This window comes from Equus asinus, chromosome 8 (genome assembly GCF_041296235.1).
Source record: "Equus asinus isolate D_3611 breed Donkey chromosome 8, EquAss-T2T_v2, whole genome shotgun sequence".
In the NCBI taxonomy this organism is placed as follows: Eukaryota; Metazoa; Chordata; class Mammalia; order Perissodactyla; family Equidae; genus Equus; species Equus asinus.
This window is the reverse complement of record NC_091797.1, coordinates 24,271,401-24,286,963: the sequence shown is the minus strand read 5'-3', so window position 1 is coordinate 24,286,963 and position 15,563 is coordinate 24,271,401. Positions and strand designations below refer to the sequence as shown.

At 51.0% G+C, this 15,563-nt stretch overlaps 1 long non-coding RNA gene across 1 annotated transcript; it reads right to left on the bottom strand.

The window, feature by feature from the left end:
- Positions 1 to 2,105: 2,105 nt before the first annotated feature.
- On the bottom strand, positions 2,106 to 13,355 carry LOC139046057 (uncharacterized). Its single transcript, XR_011505620.1, has 5 exons — positions 13,249 to 13,355; positions 10,887 to 11,015; positions 8,395 to 8,511; positions 3,977 to 4,135; positions 2,106 to 2,300 (listed from the first exon to the last, which is right to left on the bottom strand). It is a non-coding gene; the product is annotated as an uncharacterized lncRNA (long non-coding RNA).
- Between the last annotated feature and the right edge of the window lie 2,208 nt (positions 13,356 to 15,563).

Here is a 15,563-nt window from a genome sequence, read left to right as displayed (position 1 = left end):
ATGATGGACCTGACAGAGCCCTTCAGGATGTCTCTGAGGAGCTTGTTTTCTTTGCTTCCTGAAGGACCAAGGTCATCAGCAGAAAAAGAGACAGGGAGGGAAGTAGCTCCTAGGGTTCACAATACCAGGCATAGTCTCCAACTCCCAGATGCAGGGCCGCTTCTTAGACACTGAGGTGGGGCTGGAGGACGAGAGATGCAGAGAAGGGAGGAGACCCAGCCAGGCCCTCAGGGAGCCCCAGTCTGAGGGAGACACGGCCCCGCCCTCAGGGACCCCAATCTTCTGATAAGATAAAACCCGTGCCCTCAGGGAGCTTATAGATAAAGAAAAAAAACACATAGACCCTGCTCCCGAGACTCTGAAAACATACACTATTCTGTACAACTGAGAGATTTCTATTACTCTTCACTAGAAATGAGAAGGCAAGGGTGAAAAGGTCACAGACATCTTGCCTGCTGCTCCTAAAGTTTGGGCGGGGGTGGGGGCATCTTAAGGACTCGTTTGTAAATTTTACTCTTTCACGTAGTGGAATGCGATGCTACAGTTTCCAGCTGAACGTTGTGTATAGAACACATTCATTCAGCTCCGACCCCTCCCCAAAGTCTAAAATGTGAGTAAAGGAATAAACGTAATAGAGCAATTATTAGCTCTAAGAAAATTAAAAATAGTCCAAGATGGAAAATGTTATTAAACATAGCTCTTTTCTAAACAGTATTTATATAATCATAAATGTTAATGTAAACATCAAATACTCATTTTTAACCAAAAGTTGTGATAAAATTCTGCTGGGAAACTGGTGGGGAGTGTGATTCTGCTGTTGGGAGAGTAATTATAACATAATGTAATAAAAGCTCAAACTCCATAGTAGGAAGTCAATAGACAATGTCTCAAAGGAAAAAAATCAAGAAAAAGCCAGTAACAGGGAAATAAATAGCAGAGGAAAGAGGTAAAGAGTTGGAGGACTGACCCTGAGGAGAGAGATTCTGGGGGGAATGTTGCAGCTGGTCACTGTTCCTCTACATTATAGACTTGTTTGACTTAAATATGTATAAAACTTGGATAAAAATAAAAATTGATATATTTGTTAGTGGAAGAAGGATGCTGTCAAATCTTTGCTAGCTGAAGGAGAACAGGTGCCAGGTTGTTCATCCAATCAGTGGATAAAATACCACAACAGCCTCAGAGGAAGGAGACCAGATGGGAGCTGCAGCCACAGTCCAGTTAGAGACCCAGAGCCCTCCGTCCACGCTGCACCAACACATACCGGACAGGGTTCCTGGCTGCCAGGGCAGCTCACCACGGACTAAAAGTACCAGCCACAGACATTCTCAAAGGGAACAATCCACCGGGTGGAGTCTGAATGCCTGTCTTTTCAGGCCTTTCATATCACCAAGAATAAAATTACTTTTCTTTTGTCTAGCCCTTTACAGTTTATAAAGCCCTCTCACATATAGTATGTGCGTGCCAGCTTTGAGCCCCATCCGTCCAATAATACTCTTCTCCTTTGGGGCCGGCCCTGGGGCCGAGTGATTAAGTTCTCGCACTCTGTTTTGGTGGCCCAGGGTTTCTCTGGTTCGGATCCTGGGCCCAGACATGGCACCACTTGTCAGGCCATGCTGAGGCGGCGTCCCACACAGCACAACCAGAGGCCCTCACAACTAGAATAGACAACTAGGTACTGGGGGGCTTTGGGGAGAAGAAGAAAAACAAAAAACAAGATTGGCAACAGATGTTAACTCAGGTGCCAATCTTAAAAAATAAAAAAATACTCTTCTCCTTTTACACCCCAAAACACAGGGGTTGAAGAATAGAGCAGTCTGCTTAAGATTACGTCACAATAAGGGGTGAAGATGGGCACATCCGTGGTTCTCCACCCTGGTGGCACTTTGGGATCATCTGGATAGCTTTTGAAAACACACCCAAGCCCAGGCTCCACCCTACTGAATTAGAATTTTTGTGGTGGTTTGAAGTCTCCCCAGGTGATTCTGATGCCCCACACCAGGCCGCCTCTGGTCCCCATAACTAATGTGCTGCTGCTCAACACCCACCCTTCTGTGGACATCAGGAAAGACCAGGTCATCACAAGGAAAGCATTACCAAAATTTCAGTGGCTTAATATGACCAAGATTTATTTATCACTCACACAAAGTCAGCTGTGAGTCTGGGCGGCTCTCCAGGGCAGCTGTCCCCATATGATAGCTCAGTGTCCTCAGCTCCTCCAGTCCGGTGGCTCTTCCATTGTCACCATGGCAGGAGGACAAAGCATCAAGGCATTTGCACTGCGCATTAAGTGCTCCAGCCTGTAAGTGACATACAGTAGCTCCCTTACAACCCGTTGGTCAGATTGAGTCACATGACCCACACATAATAGCAAGTGTGGGCGTGGGGTGTAATCCTCTCATGTGCCCCCAAAGAGAGGAAAACCCAATGTGAATAAGCTCTAGGGACATGCACAACACCTTTCACGGCACCCTGGTGGAGCTAGCTGTACCCTGCATGGCCACCCCTATCCCCTCTGTTCTCCCTTCCCTTACCACTCTTTAAGGCCTGGCCGGAGCCCCATCCCCTCCTTGAAGGACTCTTTGGCGACTGCCTTTGGCACTGATCCTGGCCAACAACAGCTCTTGTTATCTGTGGGATGCATTTTGGCACTTGAGTCTTTGTATTTCCTCTGTTGCAAATGATTTGGTCTCCTGTACTTAAGGCAAAGTAATGAGAGAGATTGCTGTTCTGGCCAACAGAGAGGAACTTTCCAAAAAGTGGGAGGGTTGGGGAGTAGGCCATGACTTCCGAGCATCTGTGCATTGTAGGGAGGGGAGCCAGAGGTACAAGTGAACCCTGGGACTTGGAAAGATTGTTTGTGAAAGTCCTTCATCCCGAGATGCTTAGGCTGAAAAGGGAACACCAGTTAAGAGCTGGGCATCTCGGCAGAAGGCCAATCTTAGAACTGCTAATTATCTTAATGAGGGAATAAGAAGTATTGAAAAATCCACAGGTTGCGTGGGAAGCCCACCAGTAAGCCCGGGTCCTAAAAGGACACGTCCAGAAGATGGAAGGTGAAGGACATCGCCCCCTCTGTGCTCCCAGTGCACCCTGAGCAGACGGAGGCCCTGCAGTTTCCATACACAATTGTCACTTTCTGCTGACGTGGCCAGCACGGCCATTATTTACTTATTTTTATTTAACACACATAACACTATAGCATGTGCTTTATAAATACTAACTCATTTCACCTTACTTCAACCTTGTGTGGGTTGTTGATCCCCTTATCCCCATTTACAGATGAGGATACCAAGGTTAAGTAACCAGTTCAAGGTCATTGCTAGTGAGGGGCAGAGCCGCTGGCTCCTTCACAACAGGGGAATATCTTTATAAGCTCAGCGACTAGCAACTACCAACAGCAAGCACACAGGAGGTATTCAAGTGCTTTCTAAATGAAGGAATGCTGTCTTGTTTTCCTCTGACGCCAGACTGTCTGGGTTCAAATCCCAGTTCTATCACTTACCAGCTGTGTGAACCTGGGTAAGGTATTCACCTCTCTGTACCTCTCTTTTCTCATCTGTAAAGTGGGGCTAATAATTGGCCTCATAGGATGTTGTGAAGATTAACATTTTAAAACTTAATATGTGTAAAATCCCTGCTACAGAGAAAACATTCAATAAAACATTATTGTCCTTTCATGTGCTATATCTTAGGTCATCAAACTATAAGCGCCTATAAAGCCACATTAACCATTTTTTTCATTCCTGACACTGCCTAGAATGTGCTACGTATATAATCCTAAATATTATCCTAGAATAGGGGATTGTCTTAGTTGTTTATTGTTACATAAAAAAATTTAGCAACTTACAACAATGCACATTTATTTCCCCCCCGTTTCCGTGGGTCAGGAATCCAAGCATAGCTTAACTGGGTCTTCTATCTCAGGATCTCTCAAAAGTCTGCAATCTAGATGTCGGCAGGGCAGTGGTCTCACCTGAAGGCTCAGCTGGGTCAAGATCTGTTGCCAAGTTCACTCTGTGGTTATTGGCAGGACTCAGTTCTTCCCCAGCTGCTGGACTGAGGCTCTCAGTTCCTTGCTGGCCATGGCGGATGGTGGCCCACAGCTTCTTTCTATGTGGGCCTCTCCAGCTTGCTTCGTCACAGCAAGTGCATGAGAAGAGGGGCCAGGAAGAGAGAGAGAGCTAGTAAGAAGGAAGTCATAGTCTTTTGTAACTTAACCACGGAAGTAATATTGATCACTTCAGCCATATTCTATTTGTTAGAAGTAATCACTAGATCCATCCTACACTCAAGGGGAGGGGATTACACAAAGGCATGAATGCCAGGAGGTGAAGATCAGGGAGCCTATGTCGGAAGCTGTCAACACCGGGGCTCAAACATATTAGTTGACTGAACTCAAGTGCCAGCTCTGTTTCACACATAAGTGGGCAAGGTGGAGAGGCTAAAGTTTAGGATTCTGACCAGCTCTAGCTCCGAGGCAAGCCTCTTTAAAGCCTCTTGGGGCCTTGGTGTCCGCTCCTATAAAATGAGCAGCCTAGATTAGGAAATGCCTCCAGTACCTTCCATCCAGCACTCTGGAGTTCCACGTCCTTTGAATTTAACAGATCTTCACTCAATCAAGCTGACAAAATTAGATTTCTCTGCACTCTTGGAAAGCTGCCAGGTACATGATCATGGGAGTCCCTTCCAGGTTCCCAGACCAACCAGGTGAGCGGGGATCACTGTCTCCCTCCCTCTCGTGCTGCCCGGTCCCACCAGCCTTGACGGACGGCAGGAAGGATGCAGGTGAGGATAGTCCTCAGGAGAGGAAAGGTCCCAGGTGTTTCCATTTGCCTTCTCCACCTCCTTGCCCCAAATTGCTCTGGAAGCTAAATCATAGGCCAGCACCAGCTGCCAGGAAGGCCAGCAGTAAACCCTTGGTGAGATGAAAGGCCCTTTCGAGGTGCATAATTCAGAGCAGCAAGCCCTGCACAGAGCGTGTGATTAGAATAAATGTGTGTCCCTGAGGCTGAACATGGCTCACCAGCATGGCGAGCTCCAGCATGCTCCCCTCGGAATCCTTATCTCTTGCCCCACCACTCCTCTCCTTCCTCTGACAGCTCAGCAGCGCCCCCTTCCAAACAGCACCCTCTTTTCCCTACAGAGAGAGTGATACACGAGTACAAGGAGCCCAAGAAACATGGTGGGAGATTGGGAGTCTAGAGAACCTAGCGTGGGTCCTGGCCGGGTCCCTAACCTGTGATGTGGCCCTGAGGGAGTCTCTGTCCCCAGTGAACTTCAGTCTCCTCATTCATTCAATGAAGAGGTTGGATTAGATAACTCCCAAAGTCTCCTCCAGGTCTGAAATCCCATGGTTCTTACATTTCCTTAAACTGAGCAGGGAAATTAGGGGTCACTCGGTGAGATAGGATGTGTTTGCCTGTAAGTAACAGAACCCCCAATAAAATGTGGTTTCTGCACATTTATCTCAATTGGAGGTAAAGAGATAGGAAGTTTCAGGGTTGGGGCAGTGGTTCAGTCACTTTCCCATCTTTCTTCGCTGCCAACCCCAGCAAGAGACGCACCTGTCAGGGGCCCAAGATGGCCACAGCTCTCAGCATCATGTCTTCCTGAGATGAGGTCAAAGACAGGAGGCAGGCATGTTGGTGGACTTTCCTTGATCCTCCTGCCTTACCAGGGAGGAAAGCCTTTCCCAAAGACCTATGTCTTATTATTATTATTATTATTATTATTATTATTCATCGTGTCTTATTATGGGTTAAATTCTCCCCCACAAAAGATATGCTGAGGTACCTCAGAATGTGACCTTATTTGGAAATGGTGTCTTTGCAGATATAATGAGTTAAGATGAGGTCATTGTGGAGTAAGGTGGGCCCTTAATCCACTATGACTAGTGTCCTTATAAGAAGAGGGAAAAAGATACAGAGGAGAGATGGCCATGTGAAAACAGAGACACAGCGAGAATGCCAGGTGATGACAGAGGCAGAGATTGGAGAGATGCAGCCAACCCAAGGAATGCCCAGGATTGCCAGTGATGCCGGAAGCTAAGACAGAGGCATGGACCAGATTCTCCCCTATGGCCTTTGAGAGAGCACGGCCCTGCTGACATCTTGATTTTAGATTTCTAGCCCCTAGAACTGTGAGAGAATAAATTTAGGTTATTTCAAGGCCCCAGTTTGTGGTGGTCTGTCATGGCACCCTAGGATACTAGTACATGCCTCATTGGCCAGAGCCCATTGGTAAATCACCCATTAGTGAAATGAGTGTGGCACTGCCATTGGTTCATGTTGTGAGGCTGAGCTATTGCTTCTGGGACAAACCCAGGCTCCTAGAGACTGCGGGAAGAGGCAGTGGTTATTAGACTGTCGAGTCTAATACACACGTTTGAAATATAAGAAAAATGGGGCCAGAGAGGGGGAGCGCCTTGCTCCAGTTCCTTCCGCCTCCCGTGATGGCCTGTCTCCTCCTCGCAGCTGTGTGATTGCTCCACGTGTGGGTTCTTGTTCACCCTTAGTCTCTGCTGTATGATGCTGTGTGATTCTGGCTTGAACAAATTTCTAAGCAATGGTTGACAAGAGGCAAAGTGAGAAAGGATATGTTGAGAGCGTCTCAGATCCCAGCTCACACCGGAGGTTAAAGTGGGGCTGCTGGCCCCGGTACAGCTCAGACTGGGTGAGAACTGGGTTTGGAAGAAAGAGCCTGAACTGTGGCTTCCTTAGAGGTGAGCCTCTCAGGTTGCACAGGGGCCTGAAAATGAGGAGGAGGAGCAGAAAAAGAACATGACCTCTCAGCATGAAGACACGTTTGGTCTAGCCCCCAGAAGGCGGCTCTTGGAGTCCTGGGCTGCCATGGAAGGCCTCCTCATGGAGACCCAGATAAACACAGACACGTCCAGAAAAAATAATTCCACTTTGGCCACATTTATTGGAACACCTCACAAGCATCTCACACCCAAGTCAGCTCGCATTCCCCGCAGTGCTCTTCATTCTGTGCTTTCTGCCTCCACAGAAAGTATTTCCATCTCCGCAATTGTCCGACCCATAGTCATGGGTGTCCACCCTGAACCCCTCTCCCTCCTTAACCAGCCACTCGCCAAGTCCTGTCAGTTCCCTCCCCTAAACACTCCTGATGCCCCTCCATTTCTCCCAGCCCCTCCCTCCACCTCCTCCCTTGCCCAGATCACTGCCCTGTTCTCCTTACTCACCTGCCTGCCTCTGATCTCCTACTTCACTCCCAGCCCCCCATTCCCTACAGGGAGAATGACCTTCCAGAAACCCAGATCCCATCACGTCACTGCTCAAAACCAATGGTGGCTCCCCACGGCTTTTGCCTGAATGCCCAACCTTGCTGACTTGCTTCCAAAGCCCTCCACTGCCTTCCTCCCGCTTCCCCGAGAGCCTTCTCTCTCACCACATTTCCCCTGATTCCCCAGCCCCAATCTCCCTGCTCCACAAAGCCGCCCTTCTCACGCCTCCTGCCAACATGCCCTCTTGAGCCCCCAGACCTTCAAACGAGCACCTGAGTCCGCCATATTACATGACCTTCCCCTGTCTTCCTCTCCGATTAACATCTATACGCATTTCAGGCCTCTACTTAGATATCACTTCTTGTGGGAAATTTCCTTGCTCCTCCCCCCGAGTCTCGGCTGAGTCCCTTTGCCCTCAGATCCCTCTTCCGCCCGCCCCTGCTCTGCTCTGTGTTGTAGGGAGTGGGCCCAGTGAGGCTGACGCCTGTAGGCCTCCCCTGTCACCTGGCTCCTGGGGCAGGGACGTGGAGGGCAGGAGAAAGGGCAGAGACGGCGCATCTCTATCCTTCCTCTCTGCCTCAGGGGCATTGGCTGCAGAGTCTCCTTCAGGGACACACTCACTGTGGCTCCACTTTCCACGTGAAGAGACCCTAGTGGGATCTCATCCCACTGCCTTCTGCCTTTGTCCCTCTGGCAGGAGTGGTAGCTGCTTCCTGCAGTTGCTAACCTTCCATCACCTGTTAGGCAACTTCCTGTGTTGTCACTGCCTTTATAAACGCCTAAGTGACTCTGTTTTCCTGCCTCACATGGACCTTCCCTCCTGTGGAGCTCACTCTCCTTCCCCTGACCCACCGGACTCATCCTGAACTTGAAGGGTGCCTGTCCTCTTCGAGGGGAGTGCTTCATGAGCACAGGAAGGGACGTGTCTGCTGGCTTGCATGGTGCCCCATCCTACCCATAATACAGTGCCTGGACACAGCAAGTATCCAATTAACACTGGAGTGAGTGAGTGAGTGAATGAATGAGTAAACTTCACAGCTGAGTTTCTTACGCTTTCTTCAACCATCCATCAAGTCCACTGTCTCTTTCTCAGTCTCTCAAACCTCCTTTCTCTAAGGAAACAATCCTGGCTGCTCGGCGCTTACCTTTTGGCTTTCCTTCATCAGGCAGGTAGACGTAATATGGGGTCAACCATTCAAAGATCCCTGCCACCCAGGCACCCCGTTTCCATGGCATATCTCCTGGGTGGGGCTCAGCCAGGGCTGTTGACAGAGGAGAGAGAGTTACAGGGCACAAGGACCCGCACAGAGCCAGGAGATGGAGTTCTAGCCGGGGCTCTGGTTATGCTTCCTGCAGGGAGCTTCCTCCTGGCGTTGTGGGGTGTGCATCTGGAAGAGCTTCTGCGCAGCAGGCTGCTTGAGCTCTCTCCCCTTCCCCGGGTGTTCGGAGTCCCTGGACGCTGCTCTGCAGCCAGCTTTGCTGGAGTGAGGCGGGGGCACAGAGAGAGGAAGGTGTCTGGCTTTGCTCCCAGATGTGGGTTGCAGGGAAGGGTCATGCCTGGTTTGGCAGTCTAGCGTGGAAGGGGGCGGAGTGCCAGGTAGAGGGAGGGAAGCACAGGCACTGACCCAGGACGACAGCAGTGGTCTGAGCTCTGTATTCCCTCCCTCCTTCCTAAGCCCACTCATCACATTTCAATCAGCTCCGAGAATCTGTGCAGCAGGGGGAGGCGGGCTGCGGAGACGCGGCGCATCCAGCCATGGCTTCCCCAGCCCCATACTGATTGGAAATAGACGCAAGGGCAGTGCGCAGCCGTCGCTCCCTCACCATATGCAGCGGAATCTGTTTCTAGAGCCGGGCTAAGAGCCAGGAGGCAGGAGGGGAGGGCGGGGAGGCACTCAGGCAAAGTCTCAGGGTCGGGGGGTCTTGGAGTCAATTTGTCCATCCCTCTGCCTCCGAGAACTTCAAAGATTCTAGCCCAGACAGAGACTCTTCTTGACTCCACCTGGGTACTGCAACACCCCAGAGGGTAAAGCGCAGGTCACCCCATGTCTCAGGCAGAGGAGAGGGTCAATGGATGATGGTCTGGACCAGTGCAGGGAGGGCACACACCTGTCCCCTTGTCGGCGAGAAATCCATCTTCAAATACTAGATCTCCACATGACGTGGTGAGGAACGGGGAGGACAGAGGGAGTGCTGACCAGGCGGGTGAGGGGTGGAGTGAGGGGAGCACAAGGCCAGGGATGCTGGGGATAGAATAACAACCAACACCCACCACTTACTGAGCATGTCCCAGGAGCCAGGCGTGGTGCTAGGCACTTTTATCATGATGCATTTAATCCTGAAATGACCCTCTGATGTTGCTGCTATTGTCCTCATTTTATAAAAGGGACACCAAGGCTCAGAGAGGTAAAGAGACTGGCTAGGGTCACACAGCTAGGTGTGAGTGGCCCAGCCAACCCTGGAAGCCAGGTCTGTCGGCCTCCAAAATCCATCACCATTGCAGTGACATCTGTGCCCTGTGCCACAGACCCAGGGCTGTCACCAGAGTGCTGCACAGGGCCAGGCATGGGCCATAGCTCCCTGACGGCCTGCAGAGAGCGGCTCTGGAGCCCATGATGCTAGTGGAGAGATCCCAAAGTTCCCCTTGTCCCAGGGCCATTGCTTAGGGCACCTGGATGCCCAATCGTCTCACCTCACGCTTCTGACGTCTTTCCTGGTTATAAGCAGGCTCGGGGGTCCCTGCAGCCTCACAGTAACCAAGGGCTTGGCACAGTCCCTAAACATCTTCCCCACGATCCCCCCATGGCCTTAGCGCAAACACTTGCCATCTCTCACCCGGCCCAGCGGGGCAGCCCCCTTTCTCTGACCCATCTTCTACACAGCTGCAACCACAATCCTCAAAGGCAAATCTGGTCACATCACTTCTCTTAACACTAACTCTTCCAGGATGTCTTTGCCTGTGGGATAAAGCCCCAATTCCTTCACTGGCATTCCAGCCTTTCCCAATCAGGTCCTCCCCTTCCCTCCCAGGGTCCTGGCTCCCCGACACCAGCACGCTCCAGGGAGCGTAGAGGCCTGCCATTCTCCGGGACGTGGTCGCATCTCCATACTCCCTTGCCCTCACTCCTGCCCCTCTGCCTGGGTCAGCTTCCCTGTGCCTGATTTTTTCCCTTAGCAAAATGTCACCTTTCCTGCCCAACTGAAACGTCAGATGCGCTATGAAGCTTTCCCCAGCAGCTCCTCCTCTGTGCAAACTCCTCCCCAGCAGATTCCTTCTGAGTTTGTGATGATGAAGATGATGATAATTGAAGTAATGACAGCTAACACTGTGGAGCACTCACTCTGTACCAGGCACAGTTCAAAGTTCTTTTCAGACCTTAACTCATTTAATCGTGACAACAACCCTAGGAGGTGGATGCTGTAGTATCCTCATTTTGTAGATAGAAAATAAAGGCCCAGAGAGGTTAAGAAACTTGCCCAAGGTCACATAGTTCGTGAGCGGAAAGGAACCAGGATCCAACCACAGCCTATTGGTTACAGAACCTGTGTTCTTAAGTACCCCCAAGGCCCCCCCCCCCCAGGTCAAGAACACCCCGGAAGTGAGTGTCTGAAGGCACTTCTAAGGAGCCATGCTCACCTTATCACAGAGCTTGTTATTCCTGTCTCCCTGCGGTCTGCGAGTGCCTTGAGGGCAGGCCTGTCTTAGGAGTTTCCGCACATCTTGCGTCTAGCCCAGCACCAAGGATAAGGATGAACAAGGCAATCGCTGGAAAGAACAAATGAGTGACATATAATGATAATTATTTAGAGCACCGTCTATCTGAGTCTGCACAGGAGAGAGAGAGAAAGCCCCCCAAATGCTGACCCAGTTGTGAGATGACCCACTTCTCCGCTGTCTCCCAGGCAGGTGGGAAACGAGGCCAGGACAAGTGTTCTCTGTACGGGCCCTTCACGAGGCTCTGTCCACATGGCGGCAGTGGTGGCAGGGCTGTCCCTTCACTGTCCCCTGGGCCAGGGCTCAGGACAGGGGCAGGGTACACCTCTTCCTTTCCTGGAATATCCCATAGGCTCTGCTCTCCGTGGGCTCGCCGGGTCCCAGGGGGCGCACCACCTGCCCCCTTCTCTGCCCCGCGTGGCTGGCTGTAGAGAGGGCAGCAGAGCTGGGACTTACACAAGTTGGCGCAAGAAGGTGATGGGTTCCATAAGCCACTCAAGCTCATCTTGTCCCACCCTGAGCCTGTCAGCTACACACCCCAACCTGATCTCCTAGAGTCCCTGTCTTAACCCTACCAACCATCTGGTCATCCAGATGGGAAACCTAGCCCCCCAACACCTTTCTGCCCTTCACCCCACACCCAACCAGTCCCTGGGTCCTGTGATCCCAATTTCCTAAACATCTCTGAGGCTGCCACTCTCCCTCCCCGGGATCTCAGCTCAGGGCGCATCACGGCTGGTGCTGGTCTAGAATGAGAGAGCCCTGGCTGGTCTCCTTGCCCCTGATGCACCCCATCGCTCCTTCCTTCTAATTCCTCCTCTGCCGCCACAGAGCACCTTATAATTTATGAACAGTTTCATGCCATTTCCTGGTTAAAAACCTTCCCTGGCTCCCTGGACGACACTCAAGCCTGTAAGCACCCTCTCCTCCTCTGCTGGGTCCCTCCACTTCCCCTGCCTCTGCACCTCGGGGGCTTTGCCATGCCATTCCTTCTGCCCAGAGCCCCAGAGCCCCCCATCTCTACCCTCCCCCTTCTCCACCTGGCTTGCAACTCCTCCCTGGGGGGAACAAGTCTCAGCTATCAGCCCCTCAAGACTTCTATAAGCTGCTCCCTCACTCCCCCCACAACCGAAATCTGCCCTAGTGTCCCAGTGAGCCCCCCCATACCCCTTAGGTATAAATCTGTCGTGGGACTCGACATGTTTTACTGAAGTCGCCCCACTGCACATGCTGCCCCACTGAGCCATTTAAGGGCAGGAACCCTGACTTGTTCATGTTCCATTCCCTGCCCCTAGTTTGGCCCCTGGCATGGAACTTAGCAGGGCCCTTGGTGAATGGGCCTTGAATTGAACCTAAAATAGCTTTGAACCGTCCGTTGGTAAATAGGTGAACTCCCAACCTACCTGGGCCTGCGCCATGGGAAGGAAGGAGGTAACACTCGTGAGGTGCTCGCTGTGTGCTCAGCGGTCGGCCCGTGTCGCCATTTTCAGCATCACTACCATCCGGGTAGTGGACTTGAAAATGCCCTAGACTAGGCATTAGGAGACCTCGATTCTAGTCCCAGACCCGACATTAACCACCAGGGTGACCTTGAGCCAGTCCATTATCCTTTCTGAATGAGTCCTCAATAACCATTCTTTTCCTTCCTTGCTTCATGTCCATTTTTGAATGGTCCCTATATGATCCCCAACTCCCTCTTTCTTCAGCACGGATAATTGCAAACTCACAGATAATGAGCAGCATATCTTGACTCAGGAACACTGCATTTATGAATATCCCAAATACAGAAGCAATCACTTTGAGACCCACCACAGGGGAGACCGCTTCCCCCCCCCCCCCCCCACCGCCTGCACTGAGCCTTTGGGCGTGTCTCCACATGTCTCCACTCATTTTTATGTCAAAAAGTAGGAAAAAAATTATCAAAGCAAAGGACAACCCTTTAAATACATTTAACTTTATACAAACAAGTTATGTATTTCTTATTTTCTCATTTCTTTATGGACTGGTAAACCTTCATGGTAAACAAATAAGCACCAGCCTGGACCAGTATGTGGTGAACCGCTACAGTGATGTCCCTACAGAAAGCACAAGCAGCCTCTTGACTATCCAATCCTACTTGCCCACCCAGCCCCAGCCCCTCCCAGTGGGGAAATTGCAACTTCCACCAGCAGAGAGGGGACAGAATCTTATCAGAAACAGCATTGCACGTCTGTATCAAAGCAACCTGCTCTTTCAGAAAATCGCTAAACTGTGCCAGGCTATAAAGAAAAACTGTTTCTCTTACTCCAATGATGTTATTACTCCCATCAGTTCTGAAGAAAGGAGAAGGGCTCCCCATCACAGAAGCTACTTTGAGATCTGAAGCCGGTTCCTCCCAGTGGGGGGGCGGGGAGGAGGCAGAGAACTACATTACCCAGAATCCCTGTGGCTAAACCTGGGCTGACCCATTGGCTTCCATTCCTACTGACAGTAGCCCCAGCTAACAGGCCAATCAGAGCGGGAGACTGAAATTCAGGGTGGGAGTGAGGAAGAGAAGATGAAAATGTTGAGTTTTTCTAAGACTGTTTTTAAGAAAGAAGACTTGAGCCAAAACACAGTCTGCTAGCAACTAGTCCCTTAAACCATGGCATGGGGAGGCAGAGCAGAGCCCAGGGGCTGATGAGGCCACTCCTCCCACCGCAGAGGGTACTGTTTTTCTTCACACCTAAGGCTGGGAGAGAAGAGATCTCTGTGGTGAGAGAACCCTTGACCTGATGGGAGAGACACAGCCCCTGCTTCCCCCAGGGAGCTCCCAGTCTGATGAGGGAAACACTGCCTCTGCCCCATGGGATCCTCCAGTCTGATGGGGGAGAAGAGCTCCCAAGTGAAGGGGGAGCTTGGAGTCCAGCCCCAGTGCCTGCCTCTACTCAGCTCTCTGCACTCCCTGCCAAGGTGTCCTCTGCAGCCTGCTTGAGCCAGCCGGGCAGCTGTGATGGACACAGGTGGCTTGACGCTCGTCCTTGTCTTCGCTCCACTGAGCCTGAGGTTGGGCTGGCTCTGGAGGTGAATGGACAGCTCTCACTCCAGGGAGAAGAGCTGTGGGGAAGCAGACAGACCCAAATGTACAGAACTTTGCAGCTGGAGCAGGTGGCCTGCCAGAGGCACAGTTCTCCGGAACTCTTCTTAGGCAGAAATCTTTATTCTTAGCCCTCCTTCCATGCCCAAAATGCTGTTGTCTATTTTCTCTCCTCTTTCAAAAATTGGCCCAGCTCCCCTCGTTCAGGAAACTGTCAGGTGACAGTCCCACCTCTGCCTCCTGCATTCTCTTTAGGGCAGACAGCTGCATAGGGCTGCCACAGACACAGCCTTTCCCCCATGAGACATTCCTTCCTGTCTTGGGGACTTTCTTGTCCCTCTGACCATTTCAGAAGTCCCTGGACTTCCCCAAAGTAGGGCTTGGGTCTCCCTCTTTCAGGTTTTTCCTTTCCCATCTGGGTCACGTGGTCCCCGAGTCCAGGATCCCTGTCCCTTTGTGGGGTCTCCACGTAGGGAAGCCATCACCTCCAAGGATTTGGAGTGGAGGACCTGTATTTGAATCCCATCCCTGCCTTGAGAGCTGTGTGTTACTTTGGCTAAAACACCTCACTTCTTGAGCCTCCATTTTTTTCAAAAATGGGGTGGATAAGAATATTGCCCGCCACTCAGATGGGGTGGAATTGATTATAACAGATGGTTAAGGGCCCTACAAGTGTTAGTTACCATTGCTGTGTAGCTGAGAGCTCCCTGGGGCGGCCAGCCTGCAGGAAGCCTCATTCCCAACATATGAAAACAGATGGAAGTGGCGCTGCTCAGTTACTGACTGGAGGTTCCTAGAAACCCCCCCTCCTCAGCCTTACCCATATTCCCCCCACCCCCACCGAAGACCCCAGAGTCACCAAAGAACATGGGTAAGGTTAGAACATCACCAAACAACAAAGCCCAGCTCTGAAGCTCCGCTTGACACGCATGGTTTGCTAGCCTAGGTCCAGGTAAGGTCTCCACCCACAAAATGGGATTAAGAATCCTCCTTCAGAGATCGGCTGGGAAGACTCAAGTGGGTTGCTGAACATCGTGAGAAATTGTTATTATGGGTCATGCCCCAATCTGCCTCTCTCTTGAGGTTGTTTGTTAATTTTGTTTGGGCACGTAGTCTGCTGGGCAGAGCAATTAACCTTATTAGAGACGCGAGAGCATAAAATGACCCCTCCCCGCCAGCTGACTCCTCCACAAGGGTTCTAGTGCACACGTTTGAAAATGGCAGCACTGGGTTTATTCATTAATGCTCAAAATGAATTTGCTACCTTTTATCACAAGGACAGGAGCTGACTGGGTGCTGAAGTGGGCACTGTGCTGGGAGTCCAGTCCTGGTCCCATGGCTAACCTCACTGTGTGGCCTTGGGCAAGGCACTTCCCCTCTCAGTCCCTCTTCTGTAAAATTTGAAGGATAGTCCTGTGCATCATGATAAGCTATTAAACCACTCAAAACCCCTGTTAGGAATCTATTTAAAATTGTTAAAAGTTACTGTATGGATTGAGAGGGAAATAGGTAAATGTTATGGACTTTATCGTGTCCTTTCCCGA